We start from the raw sequence: 21,105 nt of genomic DNA, 5'->3' as shown, positions 1-21,105 counted from the left end.
AGTATATACTCGAATCTATGAAGCACGTGAGCCGATTTGTAGTTTCAGTTCAGAAATGCAGTCTTTTTTCATGCTGGGTGACTTTAGGTTTCCGTAGATTATTTGAGTGTACAGGGAGTTAGCGTCGGGGAGAACGGGTGAACACTGACATAATTTTCTGCAGACCACCAACTGTGTCGAAAATGCGGGTGAGTGCTTTTTATATATATGTGTAAGTTTGCTAAAGGTAAGGCCTGGAACTCTCGACAACAAGCGCAAGCAGACCTAGCATTCATGTTTAGTTTGATAACTTAGCCTTAACTATCTGAAGCAAGGGTGTGTAACATTTATTGTCAGAAGGCCAGTTACAAGTAACTGTGAGACGCCACGGACCGCACCTTTATTTAGGATAGCTTTTTTAGGGTTACAGGCACAAAAAATTGTTTCTTTTTGTTATTGATCCTACGGCATTGTTAGGGGTCCTTGCAGAAATGATGAGCATCAATTTCTGAAGAAAACTACTATTCAAATTTATTGTCACACCGACTTTAAACGAATTCAGTGAGAAACACCTTTTTGCAACACCGTGTATTTTGCTAGCTAGTTTTACTAATAGGACAGTGGCACTCATGTACTGGTATAGACTTTGCGACGCAAAAATAATCGAAATTGCTCGCACGCGCCAGATTATCTGAACTAAAACTCGTTTTGCAGGCACTTCTTTAAAAATTGGCACTTTTCTGGGGCCGCACAATTTTTCCTTGCGGGCCGCAGTTTGAACGCCCCTGATCTAAAGTGAATATATATATTTATTTACTTTCGTTCAATATGCAACTTACTCCAATTGATAATCAGTTTTGGAAGTTTATCTTCCCTGAAATTTCTATTCAATAATCAGTTTCAAAACAACAACATCGAAGTAATGTTGCAATTTTTAACTGCATGGCTCTGCAAATATGGTTTCTCTACTCTATTTGAAATTAGAGGAAAAAATAACAGGAAAGACATGTTGGAACTACCGGCAGAATACGTGTTTGTCCATGCCGTAAGCGTAAGCTCGTGTTAATCTTATTTGGTTCAGAAAAAACGGCACATTTTACGTGAAAAAATTTTGGTATTCCCGTACTATGTGAACCAAGACACCGAAACGTCGTATGCGTACCAGGTTAGACACTGGAACATAGTATGTGTACCAGGTTAGGGTTAGGCCATAATTTCAGGTACAAATACTGCGGGAGTTCCCATTAGGCCATAATTTTATTCCAATTTTCTTTATTTTAGTTCTGTTACGAGTTCGGGGATTAGTCGAGTGACTTGCGTAGTATTTGTACCTAAAAATATGACCTAATCCTAACCTGGTGCACACACTACGTTCCAGTGTCTGCCTTTTTTTTTGAGTGTGCTGAGGAAACCTTTCGTCGATGTCAACCGCTTCGAGCATCATAAGTTTCCTAACTCAACTAAGTTAAGTTCTTTTAGTGTTTCATTATCTATTTTATACTGTTTTATTGTTGCTGAATTTTCATAAAATATACAACAAGGATTTATACGTTATTAGAGACTTTAAAGCGGACACAAAAGTAAGCGCAGTCTCGGCACTCGGAGTTTAGCAACATACACTACAGTAGCCATCGCCGCTTGATAAGGAAATCCGAAAGTTCTGCGTTTTTTCTTCTTCAAACCAAAAAATACCTTATTGATCGGGTTTATACGTAAATACTGTACTGTATCATTTCAGCGAATTTTGTTGGAAATTGAGGTAATGTTTCACAACAGTAGAATTTTAGAAAGATTATTTTCTTAATGGTTCCCTCACCTCGAAAAATTTATCTGATAAATGATCTGATTTTTGTACCCTAACGTTGAGATTTTTTGAACAATACATTTTATTGCTACACCTCTAGCACGCCTACCCCGATTAAAAAAATATATTATGTAGAATAGTAAACATACTGAACTTGAGAGCGCAATACGATCTTTTTATCTTTGCATTACAATGTTATCAATCTTTGGATCTGAGCGTGGTTTGGGTGAGAAATGAAAACAATTTCTAAGAACACAGGGTTGTGTGTGTTATGTACTGTTCTCTCGCTATCAATCTACTGCAAAATCTACCCTTATAACCTCGCTTTTATATTTATTGTCCACTTTAAAACCACACAATTGGTTTGCCGGGTTGTCCATCACATTGAAGACACAGAAGATGTTAGTACGCAATTAGTTGGTCTATGTTCGTCCGCGTGTTGTGTCAAGCACTGTTTGAAACAAAATAAAAATGCAAATACCACATTTCTACTCTTCAAACTGAAACTTAGATTAGCGTTTCTTATTTCTTTAATGTTTTTTCTAATTCCGGTACAACCGAGAGAATTATTACTACCCGTCTAAAGTTAGTTTTGTAATAGCGATACAGAGCTTGACCAGGAAGCCATATTTATCGCTTCTCAGCCCCTATCAAATACAAATTTTATTTGCTTTTCTAAGTCCATGCGTCCGAAACAAATAAATGACTAATTAATTCCATACCCAAAATGAACTGGTAACCAGACTAGTATGAAGCCGCCTTTTATATCCCAGTGATAAATATGTAAATCATATTCAATTACGAAATTACCTGTCTTGATGCCTTGTCCTTGGTTGTAATGTCCATAAGGTGGTGATAAGGAGCTATTTCTAACAAAATATTTAAATTGAGCAATTGTGAAGGTTTAATATTCGAAAGCTCTCAATTTTCATTCGAAATACGGGTGGCCATACGTAGAGCGGGTAACTGGTGTAATTCATTACGTAAATACTGTATTACGGAATCTTTTAATCGAGAACTTGAGAATGTAATATGATCCTACCATTGTCCCTACACAATGTTACCACCACTTACATTTAATTGATTGTTATCAAACATGTCAAAAATTTAAATATCACAATGCCCTCCATTGTCACTTCACAATCAACCTGTCATTCAATTCAATTGAAGAAACTCCTTCGAATCAATTCGCAATTTATTAAACACTTGAAACGGCTTTCCGGTCGCTCCGTGCAAACACTTGACGCGCGGCTTCCTTTTCACTAGAGATTTTCTAATTTTTAAATACCTTTTTGGTCAGACAGATACCATCAAAGTCACAGAAAAACGCATATTTATTGTGAGGAATAAATGAATTTTGTGTATTTCTTTACAAATCTTAAATTTGAATGAAAAAAAAAAACTGAGGTGGTAAAGTTTGTATATTGTCGTTCACTCACGTGTCTTCCTTTCCACTGGACTCACCGTTGCATAAATATTCTGTGACCCATTAACTTTCTCGTGCAAAAGGGAAAACTACAAGAGAAGCAAAAAAAAAACATTTCCGCAAGAATGGACGCTTTCACTCAAATAATTAGAATAGAAATTATCGCTCAGTAGCAGAAAACAGCACGATCATTCATTGCTACTACAGTCAAAATTAACTAATTTATCAATAACTCTATCAATTTTTCATATGTTTGTGGCACACCTGTTATCTTACTGTGGCCCAGCAGTGGGCCGTGGCTGAATAAGGTTATTTCACAGATTTTTTTTGTTTGGCATGATTTGTTTGAACATAACAGGATTTGGAATCTCCCAACTAAAATACCGCTATAAATACCACTGGAATTATAAACGGAGCGCCATGAGTGCTAAAATCCTCCAAAAGGGCGGCGCGAGCCATAAAAGGTTCAAAACCACCGTGCTAATTAAATGTAATATGTATTCAACAAGTAAAATATTTGAGTATTCCAGTACCAGGTAGATTCAAGCGATAATTTTATTCCGATTTTCCTTAAGCTTGCCGGTTGAACTGAGCATATTTTAGTTTTTTACGAGCTCGGGGACTGTCCACGTTAGCCAAATGTATATACCACCTGCCCATAGGTTTCAGTTCCTTTATACAACTTGATGTAGAGCAGACGAACAAAACTAGTTACCTCCATATTGGTACATACACTTCTGGAGCGCCAATATTTGAGTAATCAAAATGAAAATTTGGGATCTTACTATTACTGTGAAGTTTGAGTTTTTCCTATATAAATTTTTCTTCGATTTGCACGAACTTTTCTCACGGCGGTTGACGTTATGAGAAGTTCCTAAACATTGCAACAATATTGTGATTCGCCTGATTGCTTCAGAAAGATGCTCTAACTCGCTACTTTGTAGTAGAAATTGTAAACATGTTTTCGAAGACGAAATATTTTGACTATCGTATTCCGCCATATTTAAATTATGTTTCAGCATGCGTCTTCTGAAAACGAACATTTGTTGGTCGGTTTGACAAAAAAAATTGTTAGTTTTAAGATAAGTTTAAATGATTTTATTATTTAATATTATATCTGATATAATAATTCAGTGAAAAAACTAGACATGTGTTGTTTTTTGTATATTTTGATGATCGAGCTCTTAGGTAAAACTCATAGGCAGTTTGTTGGTGCATGGCGCTCAAAAATACTCGAGTTTATTTCACAATGCTACGCAAAACAAATTTTCTTTGCGTTAATTTTAGTAAATATACCTATATATTCAAACATATACAGCCTGACACATTGCACTTCTATCACTTTAGAAATAAAAAAATATTTCACCGGATGGTGATCATCAATCGTACGACCAGATTATTTCTAACATAGTCTGTGTTAGCGCACATTTATGGAATTCAAGATAGCCTGCACTCATACCCTTTTACTTACTCCATCGAGTACTTTGTAGCATGATATGGACTTGCGAATATAATATGTTTGTTTGCAGACTCGGCGGATTTATAGATTTGATTCCACTGCGACGACTAAAAGCTATAATTTCCAAACTGATTTCATTACCAACACAAGCAAGAACCCCAATTTTTTTATGTGGCGTGTTTATATGTTTGCCCCGAACTTTCCATAAGCAGCCACTTATATAGAGGAAGCTACTAATATTTGGGCGCTCCAGAAGTGTGTGTACTAATATTGAAATTTTGTTCGCCAATTTTACATCAAGTTGTGTAAAGGGACTGAAACCTATGTTAAGGGTGTATATTTACTTGGCTAACACATATAGTCCCCGAACTCGTAATAGAACTAAAATAAGGAAAATCGGAATGAAATTATAGCATAATCCTATAACCTGGTACACCATTATACCGAAGTAACTTTTTTTGAATGGCATGAATTTTCACAATTCGCCATTGTCCGATTTTTACGCCAGAGTGCTCAGTTGCGACTTTTTCCATACGACTCATTCACATTGCCTGGAATCGCCGTACTCACTTTCTACAAAGTTACGCATTTCAGCGCTGGTGGGATATTGTTTATTATTTTGGCACTTGAGATACATTGTACCCGCGACAACCCCGTTTATCTGCTTGGATTAGCAACAATAGTCGATACCAAAACATGGATTACATTCCCACTGTTTTGATTCAGCTGCACTAGGTTCAATACACTGTTGTGAAAGCGCATTGAAGTTACCCAGTATTTTATAGTTACGCATTATTATGACTTTTTGTAGTTTCTTTTTCGTGGAACAATATACGAACACTGATATGTGGCGCGTCCTTACGTTTGAAAAAGTAACCGCATCCTTTGGCATTGCTACGCCCATGCTCATGCCCCTTTTATGTCGTATCAATGAAACCTATCGGGTTGGTTATTCAAAATCGGATTCATTCGAAACAGAGTAGCTACCTGGATAAATATGGACGCTTGCTTGATTTCTTCGAAAAAAAGGTTTGGGTCACTTGATTGAGATTTTCCCACTTGCTACAATTCTCGTCATTGTTGATCGAATTGGATTAGTTTGCTTATGAGCCTTCAAAACATTCTCGTATTAAAGACTTATTTGTGATAACAAGGACGTCAACACGGTTCGTTTTAAATCCTTGTTTTGTTTTACCACTTGATAGCGCTAAGCATCCATACATAAATAGCAATTTAAATTGCCAGGTCGATGCGCGTTAGGATCGCGATTTTCCCGAACATGTTTATTTTTTTAACGTTAGTAGGAGACAATTTTATTAAACAGCGTATCATATAATTCATTATCTAAGTACTATGAAAATAAATTTACAAGCATAGCATTCATATCATATATAAAGATTTACCGTATACCGATCCCTTGTTGTTGAAATTCTGAATGACTAAGATTCTCTTTGTGTCTATTGCTTTTTTTTTAGTTCACTTCAATTTGAATCTTGGCGTCGCAGGCTCATGATGACCACTTTTGGTCCATCGCAACTTCCTGTCAATTGCGATGAAATCAGTACGGTAATGTATAATAATCTGTGTTGTTATTTCTGGCACCACGAAATAAACTTATTATCTATGTCATTCGCGAACTCTGCGACATATTTGAAAACATGCTATCTATATTATTCGGGAGTGAAGTCCCGCAAATCGCTGTGTTGGGAAAATAATATTTCTGCTCTGCTTTTTATAATCCTTTTTATAAACCCTCCACCCTTGCTAAAGTACATGAAAGTGCTGAATAGTAAAAGATTGAGTTATCAAAAATCCTAGGGGGATATATGCAAGCTTCATGAAGATAACTCTTGAAGCAGGGGTAGGCAAGGTTTTTGGACCAAAAATTTTGCCCACCTAGACTGGTGTGACGTAAATAGTTACATTTTATGAACAATATTTGCAGTGTTACACAAGCAAACGAGAAAAACAATAAGCCTTGTGCCAAAAGTAAATTTAATCGCAATCTCAGCAAATTCCTTGAGCTACAATAAAATTTGAATTTTGTTCGATTGTGGTAGAATTAGGCGGGCTAGATTGAATTACCCAACAAGCCGTATTTAGCCTGCGGCTCTTAGTTTGCCCATTTCAGTTTGAAACCTAATTTGAAGTGAGGGTTCAAGTGACCAAAATTAAAATGTCTGCGAATAAATATCCCAGCAAGACTAAAAAAACGATTTTTCATTATCTCACACCTGTTTTTAAGTGTTGTCATAATATATCTTATCCGGCCTCGACCTCATTTCACCTTATTGACTGACAGACGGATATTTTGAAAACAGCATCTCCAAGTTTTTCTTACCAGATCCAGAATTATCTTATTTGTCACAGAGACAAAAAATTGTTTTCGGAACCAATCCACCAATCAAACTACCACTATAAATACCACTGGAAAGAGGAACGGGGGAGCTTGTGAGTGCTAAAAGCCTCCGGAAGGGGGCCACGAGCCCTAAAAGGTTGGGAACCACTGCATTAGAGGTTGCTGTTAATATCAGTGTATATTTGACAGCATTCACTGTTGCAGATTATCGGTTCGTAAATGACAAAGATATCGGGTCCAAATAAACGGGTAATAAATAAAGGTTATGAATTGCGCCAACCTTTGAATGTCTATTCGGAAGAGTATTCTGACGTTTCCGGCACGTTCACTTCTAACCCTATGGCCATGCTCGGCAACGCGTAAAATAATGTATAATACACGACTCATTACATATGAACGGCAATTGCGGACCCAATCAGTGCAAATAATGGCTTTCTTTATCCAAGCATAAACACTAACAGCAAAAAATATATCACTACCCAGTCTTTTACATTTAATAGACATAGACAATCTCCTGTCCCACCCCAAAAAATGTGGTTAAAAATCTAATGACAAAGCAAAGTTTGCATAGATGGACGTTACTTGTTTTCGATTTTTTACCATTTAGTGAAAACAAATTATGGCAGACTTCCAGTCTTGTTGACGCAGCAAATTTGCGATATTTTATGCTTAATCTGTTTAGTTATGTTGTCATAATTGTCGTAAAAGCTTTGCCCTCGTTTCACCCTCAATAATTTCTAAATGACATGCGATACATGTATCATTAAAGGGCGGGTGATGTCTATTTTCTTGGTATTGTTTTGTAATAATCTGTTGTTACAAATTTGGAAGGACTATTGTTTTAAAACAATGTTATTGTTACTGTGACATTTCCAATACACAGAAATGTTGTCAAAATAATGATATCATTTATTTCCGAACAATTGAAACGTAATTTGTATTGTTAAAACACAATACAGTAGCATGTCAAATTATTATTTCAACGACTTTTGTATTGTGGCGGCAAGATGAAAGAGTATAATATGTAGAAAGCCAGGTGACATAATTTTATTTTTGAAGATCTTTGTCGCCAAAATATTTGTGGAATACCCACAATTCGTGTCGGAAGTATCAGGCAATTTATATCATCAACCATCATAGAGTAGTATCTAATCTCTCGTAGAAAGCATTTTGTCGAGTTAATTTATTAGCTGTCTTTATCTGATTGTTTTATTCTCGTCACAATGCAACCCATGAATTTGTGAAGACGACAATTGCAACAAGAGTATTTCTGAAAATTTGTACACTGATCTTCCCGACAACTTTGCGCCTAATCCTGACGACCTAACGGCTTTAAAAATTGGAATTTGTGTTTTCTCTCATTTTGATATTTTTCAACATTTCAACTTTTGTTGAATATCATATAGTCTAGTACCGTGTAAGAACGTGGCCTAATTCCGGGTACTCCCGAAGTATCTGAACCATTATGGCGGACACCGGAACGTAGCATGTGTACCAAGTTAGAGTTAGGCCGCAATTTTACCACAATTTCCTTATTTTAGTTTTATTACGAGTTCGTGTTCAAGCCATGTGACTCCCGTAATATTTGTACCTGAAAATATGGCTCAACCCCAACCTGGTTCACATATTACGTTCCTATGTCCGCTACCTTGGTTCACATACTTCGGGAGCACTCTAATTTGTGCGCATTATGTATAGTGGTATGTGATAAGAACTGTTTCAGGTGTTATTGACTGGATAAAATTCACGTTAGCCCTCATACTCATGTGATGGCTGTTCCCTGTTATAAGAAAGAATATTGGTACTCCCGGAGTATGTGAATCAAAATGGCGACACCGGAACGTAGCATGTGTACCAGTACCAGGTTAGACCATGATTTCGGGTACAAATACTACGGGAGTCACTTGGCTAGTCCCCGAACTCGTATTAGAACTGGAATACGATTATGGCCTAACGATTATGCCATCTTGGTTCATCTACTTCGGGAGTACCAGAAAATTGTGTGACATCATGTTCCATCCTGAGATTGAGTGATCACATATTTTCTCATGCTTGTCAGAGTACAATAGAGACAACGAAAAACACGATGTATCTTCAGAAAACATTTGCGAGTCTTTGTGAGATTTAAAAATAATCTTTATTGTTGTAGAACAATGAAATATTGAGATTTGAAATTAAATAAAGGACATTCAAGCGTGATGTGTTGATATGTTTGGGCCACAATTGAAATGTTGACAATTAACGAAGCCTAACCATGATTCATGTTTGATTGTGGTTAAATTGTAATTCCATTGTTTTAAAAGTTGTTATTCTATTGTGAATCATAATATTTAAGATAATCTTTTGTGTCAGCACAATGCTGCGCTTATATGACCATAATTCGATGGCAAATAAAAGTTTTACAAATCGTGTGGTAGTAATCCGATTTTAAAAATTCGACAGGAAATACGTCACATCTGTAGCGATAAATCGCGTCCTGTTATTGAGATTTTGCTTTGAATTAACACAAAAAACAGTCGCATCTTGCACTCGATTATTTCGCAAAATATGCGCAGGATGTTGAACATTCTCGCAGTCTGCATGGTATGGCTTATTATACAATAGAGCGGCCTGAGACTATATTATTCACGCTGGATGTAACACAAGAAACAAGCTTCATGACGACGTGCCTGTGGGCTCAGCACAGCGTTGAGGCGATGCTTGGGAAACACGGTGAACACTTTTAAGTGATTGGGCTTCTCTGGTTTTGCAATTACTTCGGTGCTTTAGCCAATTTTAGGGATCTAAATATTCGAAAAAAATGCTGGTTTTCCATTTCTGCTGCAAACAACGAGGTGTGCGATTTTCTCATTCCTCTTGTTATCATCACAATCAAACATCCAGCATTGCGAACGAAACTAATTTAACGTTATGGCGTCACAGTGTCTAGTTTGTCTGGCAGATGACATTTTTAACTTCTAATGATAAGATTTGTTTGTTGAATTGTTTATTTTTAAAAAGTGGGAAAATCTGATATTCACTGTATCACGAATCCTGATCTATAATATGAATCAGTTTATTGTTCGTGGGCGCGATTTCTTATCGGGTAAAGTATTAGACCTAAGTTAGCGGTGTGGCGCTAGGCGTTAGGAATAAGATTGTCAAAGCACCTCAAATCATCGCAGGTTCGAAACCCTCTTCAAAAATGTAAACATAGCAATTTTTCGGAGCTTGAAATGCTTCTTAGGCCCTCAAGACTTTTGAAAACCAACGTTTTCTGGTCGGACCCGCTAGTTGTTACGGTCAAACTTGGCAATTTGAAATTCAGAAAGCAGCGTTCGCATCAATTCCTCACACCCTCTTCATCATATTTCCAACCCCCAACACAGCTGGCAATATTTCTGAACGTACAAGTCTTAGCGCCTCTTCCTATACACTAATATGTAAAATACATATAGATACAGTGTGACTTCTTTTTCGGCATTCACGAAGAAACGTGTTGAAGGGGTTAACACAACTTTTCGTAATGTCAGCAAAAACGCTGTTGTTAAACGAAAAATATTTGAGGTTTCTTAACATGTTCATCGCTGTTGAAAATGTGCATCAATAAACAAGCAGTTCACAATTATTTCCAGCACTTCATTGAGAGTGTTTTCTTGGCCATGGTTCATTGAAGTTGTCGATTAGGTGCATGTTTATCGATGTTAATAGGGTACTCCTGTAATGTATGCACCAGATTAGGGCGTAGCCATAATTTCATTTCGATCTTCCTTATTTTAGTTCTGTTACGAGTTCGGAGACTGTCTGTGTTAGCCAAGTGAATATACCCCCCTGCCCACAGGTTTCAGTCCCTTTACACAACTTGATGTGAAGTAGGCGAACAAAATTAGCTACCTCCCTATTGGTACACACATTTCTGGAGCGCTGTTGATAGATGTGTATCATGCAACATACATGTTATTTACAGTAAGTTCATTGTTCATTGATAGTAGTCTATCGACCAATATTGCGTGACGGTGTCGATTACACGCAACGCAAATATAGAACATTCTTTGCGTGTATGCCAGATAACTTTTAGATGGACAAGTGTTTACTGATTGCAATTATCTGGTTATACATAAAACGTTTTTAACTCATTTGATAAATGTCATCTGCCGTGCAGTGGCCCGCGTAATGATTTAATATGGTCCGCCAAACTTGAGTGAAATAGTTAAACACTTTATATTTTTACTTTTTTGCGTTCTATATTTTGGCCCCCGGCCTTCAATTTGGGAACCACTGCCTAAAGCTTCTGTACCATGGCTGTCTCCTCATAAATCGCCACCTATCAGGTTCAAAATTCATTTATGTAAAAGGTTACTGATTGCGAATATCTGATTAAACGTGAAATGTAGTCAACTTAATGATGCATATTCTCCTTTCATTGAGTTGATGCGCCAAAAATAGTTCGGCAATCGGTAGTACGGTGGAAAAACATGTCGTTACTATCTTGAATAAATAAAATAATCTGATAAAGTTGACAGGCTCTTGACAGTGTGGAATGTGAACTTTACAACAGAATTTAGATTCTTCTGTGGGTGCCTAGAGCGACAGCAGAACAATGAATTTTAGCAGCCACATCCCATGCGGAAAACCGATCATGGCACTGATGCCGCCTTTGCGGGTAATGGATGAGTTTGCAATTGTGGGCGGTTTTTCACACCTGCATCCGGAATAAATTTCTGCGCTGGCATCCATTGACGTGAGGAGGTTGTAATTTAGAGGGTGAGCACCCCTAAATATTTATCAATGTAGTTCGTCTGTTAAATGCACAACACATTTTTTTTAAAAGTTTTATCGATAATAGCAAAATATTTATCACCCCTTTAATTTCAGAACACCCCCTCCCCCCTCCCGGATTATAAAAAGCTGGGAAACATACTGGGAGGTTCTATTTTTGGAATGACCGGAATCTTTCGCTTCCCCATTATCAGCTTGATTTACCGCACATGGAGTAAGATATTGGAGCTCTGACCTTTCATGTAAGCCTAACGTTTTGCTGAATTGTTGTCGCTCTTCTCCGAAACTTATGTATCGTTAAATTTCAAAATGTCATCCCTGAAAAATGGGAAAAGTCACAAGAAGGCTGTTTTGATTATTTTTTCAGGTTTAGCATTGTCTGCTCAATTTACCGCACACTGAATAAGATATTGGAGCTTCGAACTTTTTGTACGACTCACGCCGTAGGCCTAATGTTTTGCTGCATTGCGTAGATTTTTAGCGAGGCTGGGAAACATCGTTTTTCTTCAAAACAAATGTATCGTTAAATTTCAAATTGTCATCGCTGAAAAATGGGAGAAGTCGCAAGAAGACTGTGTTTATTTTAATTTTTAAAATTTCTTTTGATTCGTAAATGCGGCACAAATTTTTACTGTTTTTTTTTTCAAGTTGAATGGTCACAATTTTTACTCAGTCACACTTGTCCAATCCCTTCAGCAAATTCAGAACTCAGCTACAGCCGTACTGACAACGATGCTCGACATTCGTGTGCATTTATTCAATTATTGCCCTATTGTTATGTCACAAATTTTAAACAATCTGGCAGGTTCTACATCGTGTGCCAAAATGCAGGTGAATTTTTGGGAAGATTAACGATAATTCACGCAATTTTTCTATCGAAAACAAGTACTTATTGTTAAATTTATATTAGCGAGAATTAAGGAACTTTCTGTTTATGCCATTGTTTCGCAATAATAAACAGTCGTCAACATGTTATGGCGACACAATAGAACTCTTTAATTCAATCGTTTTGTGAGAATTACTTAACATTTAAACAACTTTAAGCGCGAACGCAAGATGTCTTCGCGAGTAACCTGTGAAAAAAACTACCGGACTCCTTATTGAAGTGCAACGAAACTGACCAGCATTTGTTACCATTTTAAGGAGTAGAACTTTTTACCGACCGAAGCTCGCATTAGCGCTTATTTCATTCGTCATTTCGTGACCGCCACAACCCCTATATACTTTAGTACTGCCTTTCGACATACTGATTGCTTCAGAAGAGCAATTTCTTTCTATTGTCCTAAAATTACTTTTTTCTTATGATACGTTTATTTTGTTCTGACGAATAAAATGATGATTGATTGATATTGCGTGATCAATATAAACTCGCGTTAGCGCTCATTTAGATTGCCACTTCGCGAACAACAAAACGTGACAAGATAAAGATCTCATTTAATTCACCGTAAAGTTATTTTCCTGCCATAACAACGTCCAGTAAATCAAGTTCATGGGCAAGGGTCAACGACTAATCCTGAGGAATGTTAATTTATCTAAATAAAACGGGAAATGTGTAAACTAAAACTTTAAAGATTAGATCAAGAATTATAAGTTGGGGTTGCTCTGGACTAACTACTTATCGTTCCTCTGTTCGTTTTCGCTGACGGACCCGAACGCGTATGATGCGAGAATACTGTAGAAATCGTAAAGATGATAATTGTAAGTGATCCAAGAGCCTTGCTACACACTCACACACATTTTTTTATGTGGTACTAACTAGCCTACTTATCCTTTTTTACGCCTTAGCTTTGGTGTATCCATATGAGTAAAATGCAATGGTGCAGTATCAAGAGTAAAGATGACTACACTATTTGATTTTTACGTTTTTCGAAACTTTCGATTTGAGCTTATTAAGCTCAGTACTTAGTGTGAAATCCCGTCAGTTTATTTGAACGTCACCCCTCGCATTTTTGCCAATAGTTCAAATTAGACAAAACTAATTTGGTATTCGAAAATTTCACATGCCAAAATTTTCGAAAAAGCAAATAAATCAAACATGTAATATCCATTTTATAGTAATTCCGATATTCCACACATCCCTGTTAGGGTGTGACTTGCAAACCGGGAAGAATCAGGTTCTTCCCAAAATAATAATTCTTCACATAATAGTTGTCGTATATCCAGAGTGAATATATGAAAACCGGTATCGAAATTCATAAAAACGCGTTCTTTGTAAACCTCAGATTTCTTTTAAACTCAATTCTTTGAAATCGTTCCCAATTTTCAAGTTGTTCGTCTCTATCACAATAGCTTTAAGCATGTGTCACGCACAAAAATGACTTGTCAAGTTGTGTATACAAACATTGCTACTTGCTGCACTTACTTATATCACTTGAACGTTAGGTAGCGTAATGTTTTAATAAACCGGCATTTTAATCTTGTGTTATCTGAGCGAATATCTTTCCAAGAACTATAACTTCGTGTTTTTATGTTTGAAGTTTTGTCACAAACTCTAAACATCCGCGGCGGGATTTAAATATGTAACATGAATACGTAATGTGTTTTGCAATTATCCAGAAGTCAAGTATTAGAGAAGAATATTAGGACCGTTATCTAGATATCACTGAGGTCGCAGATTTGCCTTTCCTTTATTTTCTGGTTCGGCAGTATCAGAAGTTTACAGTGTCCGACTGCGATTATCTATAAAAAAAACAGTCCAACTCAACACGTTTTTTTGTATTAAAACACACATATACATAAACAGCACAAACGGATATAGTACACTCAACACACGATTAACTTGTGCTTTGTAAAATTCCTTTTTTCAATCTATTTCCCTGACCGTATTGACTTGAATTATTTTGTATCTGGTGTATCAACCAGTGTATACTGAAAACTTTTCAGCATTTCTTTTTATAAATATAATTGGGCAATCGGAAGCCTGAATACGTGAATTTGTAGCAGTTACGCAGTATCGAGAATATCACACTGTTCAGTTCATATTTAACTTTACCTAAATACCATATATATAGAAAAAGTTTTGAGAATTCATTATGAAAGTTACAAATAAAGAGATAACATCCCAAGGTAAAGTGTTAATAATACTGATGAAAAAAACTCGTAAGCCGCTTTATGGACTTTTCAAAAAAATCCATCATGTGGCATAAATGTCTCTATAGAAAACGGCTCCACGAGTCTTGCAACAATTTAAATAAACGCTGTTAAAGGAGGGTCGGACTCGCTCTCAGTGGAGGATGAGTGTATCTTTGCGCATAGATTGCAGCTTTTGATATATATAAACATCTATAAAGAAAGCAATTCAAATAAAATTCTTCAGAAAACCCTCTTGGAACCTCTGGTTGAATTAAGAGTTTATCCTTGCGACATCAGATTATAACTATTGATATTATAACTATAACCATTTTATTAAATTCAGTTTGTGAAGTCTGCTCTTTCAACTAACACCCAAACCCATTCGGCTTACACGACTTTTAGTTATACAAAATGTATACAAAGAGCAGAAAGAATAAATATTTACGGCTTACAATTTCCTGATTACATTCATGGAAACATTTACGACACCTTTTTCGAGATTATTTCTTATGTTTCGTCGAACAAAGACATTTTAAGTAGTTGCTGTAGGCGCATTTTCGATGTATTTTTATAAAATTAAACAATGAAATATTGTTTTCAAAAATTTTAACGAAACCGTTAAATTTGGATATAAAAAGTGATTCGTTTATGTTATATCCGACAATAAAACTTGTTTCATTTAGTGATCGACTTATGACTATTATTTTCAACAATTCACGTATGTAGGCAAATTCCATGAGCTCCACTGTATTATTTTTTATTTATATTACAAGCCTATTTTATATAATCACTGCAAGCTTCGTGTGATATTCTTAACAAAATACTCTATTGTTGCATTTTCCATATTAAAATAGCTTTCAAAACGAAAGTGCATTGTATAGACTTATCACTATTCTATTTAAGTATTGTCTTTGTAAGCAGAATTCAATAGTGCCGTTGTACTATTTTTTCTTGGTATAGAAAGCCTAACTTATGAACTTATTTCTAATAGTTTAACTATATCTCCTGTTGTATTAATTAAACGAATTTAAGTACTGAGTATGTATATAAAAACTTGCAACACGTATTTTTAACAGTTTTCTTGTGAAAGCAAAATTTGGTATTTCTGTCGAGTATACTATGGATGAAGAATGAGCGCAGTCGCGAGCTTGCGTATAAAACAATTTCTCTCGTACGTCAGAAGCGTCATCTAAAATGACGAATTGAATCGATTAAAGAGACTAGAGCAGTTGCTTCTGAGTTACAGATACCGCCATTTCTCATGTCCTTATCACAGTTTGAGCACGTGTATTTTTATAACAATCCGATTATGCCAGTATCTTAATCATTATAAGTACCGGTATCGGCCTCGTGCGTGCGCTCGCCTCTCCCGGCCCGCGAATATTCTTGCACCTTAATTTTTGCCCAATTGATAGTTGGTTGACAATTTATAACGACTGTTATTAAAATGAGATAGCTGTGCCTTATTTTATGTAAACATTTTACGATTAAAACTTTTCGTCGTTTTTGCGCCCCTGTTCGAACGGCGCCCATGGCTGCCACACCCTAAATACGCCACTGGACTACTACTAATAAAGATTCCGGTTCCCTCCAAAAATAATAACGTATTACATATCAGTGGAAGCTATTACATGGCCTTGATCCGAGTGAAGAGCGTAATACAGAAGATAAACCATCCATTGATGTAATGAATGGACATTCTTCCTGATTTTCATCGAAAGTATTTTAACCATAAGTGAAGTGAACTGCAACTTAAATAGAGTTTCATTCGGAACGGCGCGTAATGGCACGGCGGACTGCAACGAAACAAATCTATTGTAAAGCTGTTGTCGAAACCGATTGTTACAGAACAATCAAACACGTTTCTTCCGTGACAAAGCAATAAGCTTACGATTGTGTAATCACATTTAATTCATTATTAACGAACAATGAAATGTTGAACATGCAATTAGCTTGTACTTGAGGAGTTTCGATACTTAAATAGCCAAAAACCAATTAGAAGTGTATCAGAAGCTTGAAGTTTTCGACTATATGATGGCATTGTAGAATAAATAACTTGTCCACCACCTCATCCATCGTGTCATAAAATCGGATTGACCACCAGTTTTCCACCAGTGGGCCATAGCCAACTGCTGGGCCACAAAGACATTTTGAGATGGGCAACAGACCTTTCAAAAATTGCTAGATTTATTTGTGTTACTAAAGGTAATTTTGATTGTATAGTAGCAAAGTATGGTGATGCTGTTTTTTGCTACTGAGTGGTCATTTGCATTTAATTATCAAAGTGAAAGTGTCAATTTTAGTCGAATTTTTTTTTTTTCCATCTTTTTTTGATTGAACCATCAGCTTTCATCTTATGAAATGCTACTTGTTTAAGGCCCTGTTGTGAGGTCAGTTACTCCCGTAGTGTGTATACCAGGTTAGGGTTAGGCTATAACTTTATTCCGCTTTCCCTTATTTTGGTTCTATTACAAGTTTGGGGACTGTCTGTGTTAGTCAAGTGAATATAACCCCTGCCCGTAGGTGTCAGTACCTTTACACAACTTGATGTAAAGTAGGCGAAAAACATCAGTTACATTCATATTGGTACACACACTTATGGAGTGCCGTAAGGTGAATATGTAAAAAGGCAAAAATATTTGTTTTCACAAGTTTTTCAAGACTTGAGCTTTTTTAACTTCGAAAACTTTGCTGGAATTCGTAATTTTGACTTTAGACTAAAGATTGTTCAAAATTTAAAATTACGACTCCGACGAACCCTAATCTGACAACAGGAGACAACATCAACATCATTGTGCGTGAATTTATTAATTACAATATACTCAAGTTCGTGTGAGTAATATTACTTAAAATCATTTGTTTTTCTTTAAACTTTTTCACAAATAAAAAAAAGTTTATATATCACCTATCAAAGCTCTAAAAATACCTCTGTAAAGTATTTGTAATGTCACACAGATTTAATTTTAGTTAAAACGATTACTTAATTTATTCTCTTTCATTTTTTTAAACTTATTTCACAAAAATTAAAAATAGAAGAAGAATGCCCGATCTCTCATTTAAACAAAAAAGCTCTCTGTAAAGTATTCGTAATGCCACACACTTTACTTTGAGTTGAAACGCTTATCGCATTATACTATCACGGGAAGCGCAACGACAAATATTTTATGAGTGTTTTGTAAACAAAGTTAAATATCATCAGATTATTTGTCTAAAATTGAGGCTTATCTTGACATTTCGATGTGGGGATCATCCGCGCGTGAAACATTGATATTCATAGTCTATACAAAAACCATACTTGCTTGTCCTGATGCTTTGATGTAATCGCGCATGAGACGTGGATTTTTCAGTCTATACATGAGTTTTTACACGCGCCGATGATGTAATCATTTCCAAAATCCATGAAAAAAAATATTACAATAGAGTTTACTAGTACAGGATGCTAAGTCATAACTAGGGTAAAGTACATAAAAAAATACAAACAAGAAATAAATTCTGTCATACTTGGCATAATATTGGGTACACCCGAAGTATGTGTACCGAGTTAGGGTTAAGCCATAATTTTATTCCGATTTTCCTTATTTTAGTTATATTACGAGTTTGCGAAATGTCCGTGTTATTTAAGTGAATATCCCCCTGCCTATAGGTTTCAGTCCCTTTATACAACTTGATGTAAAATAGGCGAACAAAATTGGTTACCTCCATATTGGTAAACATACATCTGGAGCGCCGAAAAATGCTCATTCAACCTTGACCACCAAATTCAAAATTGCTTACAAGAATGAACAAAAAGTCTAGTGGCGTAGCTAGTTAGTTTCTTACGATGCTGTTGTATATTTCACAATTTAGATTTGGTTATTGTATGGCTCGCCCGCGCGTATTACAGGATGTTGTCGTCATTTTTTAAATTAGGTAACATAACTTTAATGTGCTTTGTGCAACTAATGACGAGCATATGAAGGTGTATTAAATGAAGTAAAAACCTTAAATTTTGAAATTGCGCAATATATAGTTTGTTATCCCGTACAGATGTGTGGAATCAAGTAAAAACTTAAATAAACAGTGAATAATATAAAGCATACCTGGTTAAGATGTATAAAAAACTGAATTAAAATTGTAAAATGACTTTATGAACATTTCGTCCCATTATTAATCACGGGAACTCGTAGAGGCGTAGCGGTTTTAGAGGTCGCCGCCTCCCCCCCCCCCCCTCCCCACTTTCAGAGTGTAAAAAAAATAAAATCTTTTTGTATCATACATAGCATTTGTATTTTCGTAGCTTGAAACTCTAGCTGAAGATAGCTATGCCCCTGTAACATTGTGTACAATTAATTCAACATTCGGCTGCAATTTTTCTCTCTCATTTTACTGTGAATTCTTTGTGTCTATTTCTTATATGTCTCATGGGCTAGTAGCGAAATATTTCATAATAATAATGCATAATGATAATTTAACAATCATACATAAATTTTGGTTATTTTACTCAAATTTTTGACAGCGTATATTTTTGGTTTTTGTGGTTGGCATGACCAAATATGGCTGTCGAACTGCATTACATCATTACCACATGACAGATTATCGCTATCTAATCTCAGCAAATATAAAACAGAAATTATGGCAAAGCATAAACATTTTTTTTAAATTTTAGCGTTTCTGCAACTCTGCGTTTGTGATTCATTCATCTGGAATATCTAATTTTGTAAACTTTGGGAGGAGCATGGTTACGTCACCTTTAGCGTACAATACCCTTTGTATTATTTTGAATACTTTTCTTAGAATCGAGTACGATACATATTGTAATCTTCTTTTAATTTTATTACTTAGCCAACAATATTGACAAAACACATTGATGGAAGGTTTTAACAGAAAACCTGTTGATTATTTGCGGCTTTAAAATGACAATATACCAATCCCGTAGTATGTAAACCAATATGGCGGACACTGGAACGTAGTATGTGTACCAGATTAGGGTTGGTCCATAATTTCAGGTACATATACTACGGGAGTCACTTGGCCCCGAGTCCCCGAACTCGTAATGGAACTAAAATATAGAAAATTGGAATAAAATTATGGAATAACCCAAACCTGGTACAGACACTACGTTCCGGTGTCCGCCATCTTGGTTCACATACTACGGGAGCGTCAAAAATTGGTCTTGGTTCTTATTGAAATTAATTTAGCCAACATAAGAGTATAGTTTCGCTCGTATAATAGATAACTTTAATGTCGTCTTGTGTTTTTTTACGTTATTTCTACTATTTTGACTGTATTTCTAGACTGAAATGATGTGGCTCAATAAAACAAACCTTTCGAACGCAACTCCACAGATTCCGTGTTTTAAACTTCCGACGCATCACTGTGCAGAGTTGTATGTTCTTGTTCCTAGTTCCTACCGCTAACCACACAAAATACCACAATGTATACTTCAGGAAAGCTTGCGTGCACGGATTACAGGGCCGTGACCCTCGATGTTTTTTCGTGGTCTCGTGATAGAGATTCAGGTAAAAGTTTAAACGCCTTTTCTCATACATGATAATAACCTTGTAACCCGTTATAATGTGAAAATTACCGCTGATATTGAGCTCTGAGAAATGAATGGCCTTTTTTCAAGGGCGTTGAACTTTCGCCTTCTATGTTCGGTTTGAGTTTTACGAAAACCCATGCATCCAAAATCTAAAGGCCTGAGGATATATCGCAGACCAGTGTTTCCCAACCTATGGGTCGCGACTCAAAATCGGCTCGCCTAAATTTTTTCTTGGGTCCCTTGTTTTTTCAACAAAAAACTATTACTTTTTTAATTTTCCAGTGAATTTTATTGTTTATGTTATATTTGTAATGAAGTCATAACATAATATAAAAAAATAAATTAAAAATGGCATTTCAGGGTGATTATCGATTGAGCTGCGTCATTTTCAATGTATTTGGGCTGACAATGAGTTTTCTATCCATTGGGTACAGCCATGGCTGCCATAACGTCCTTATTTCTAAGATTTGTCCCATTTTTTTTAAAGTTTGTCTTAGAAAATATTTTTGTCCCCATTTCTAAGAAACGTCCCTATTTTGACATATGTCCTTATTTCCGGGTTCATATCGATGGCAGCCCAGAGTATAACGTTTACCATTTTACTATTTGTTGCATCACAGATACTTACATTCAAACATCAAACCAATTAATATGTAATAAATAAAACGAATACAAGATTTGAAAAGGTAATCGCGTCACGCCTACATATGTACATTGGAAGACGACA

This window comes from Styela clava, chromosome 7 (assembly GCF_964204865.1).
Source record: "Styela clava chromosome 7, kaStyClav1.hap1.2, whole genome shotgun sequence".
NCBI classification, from domain to species: Eukaryota; Metazoa; Chordata; class Ascidiacea; order Stolidobranchia; family Styelidae; genus Styela; species Styela clava.
This window is presented reverse-complemented; position numbering follows the sequence as displayed.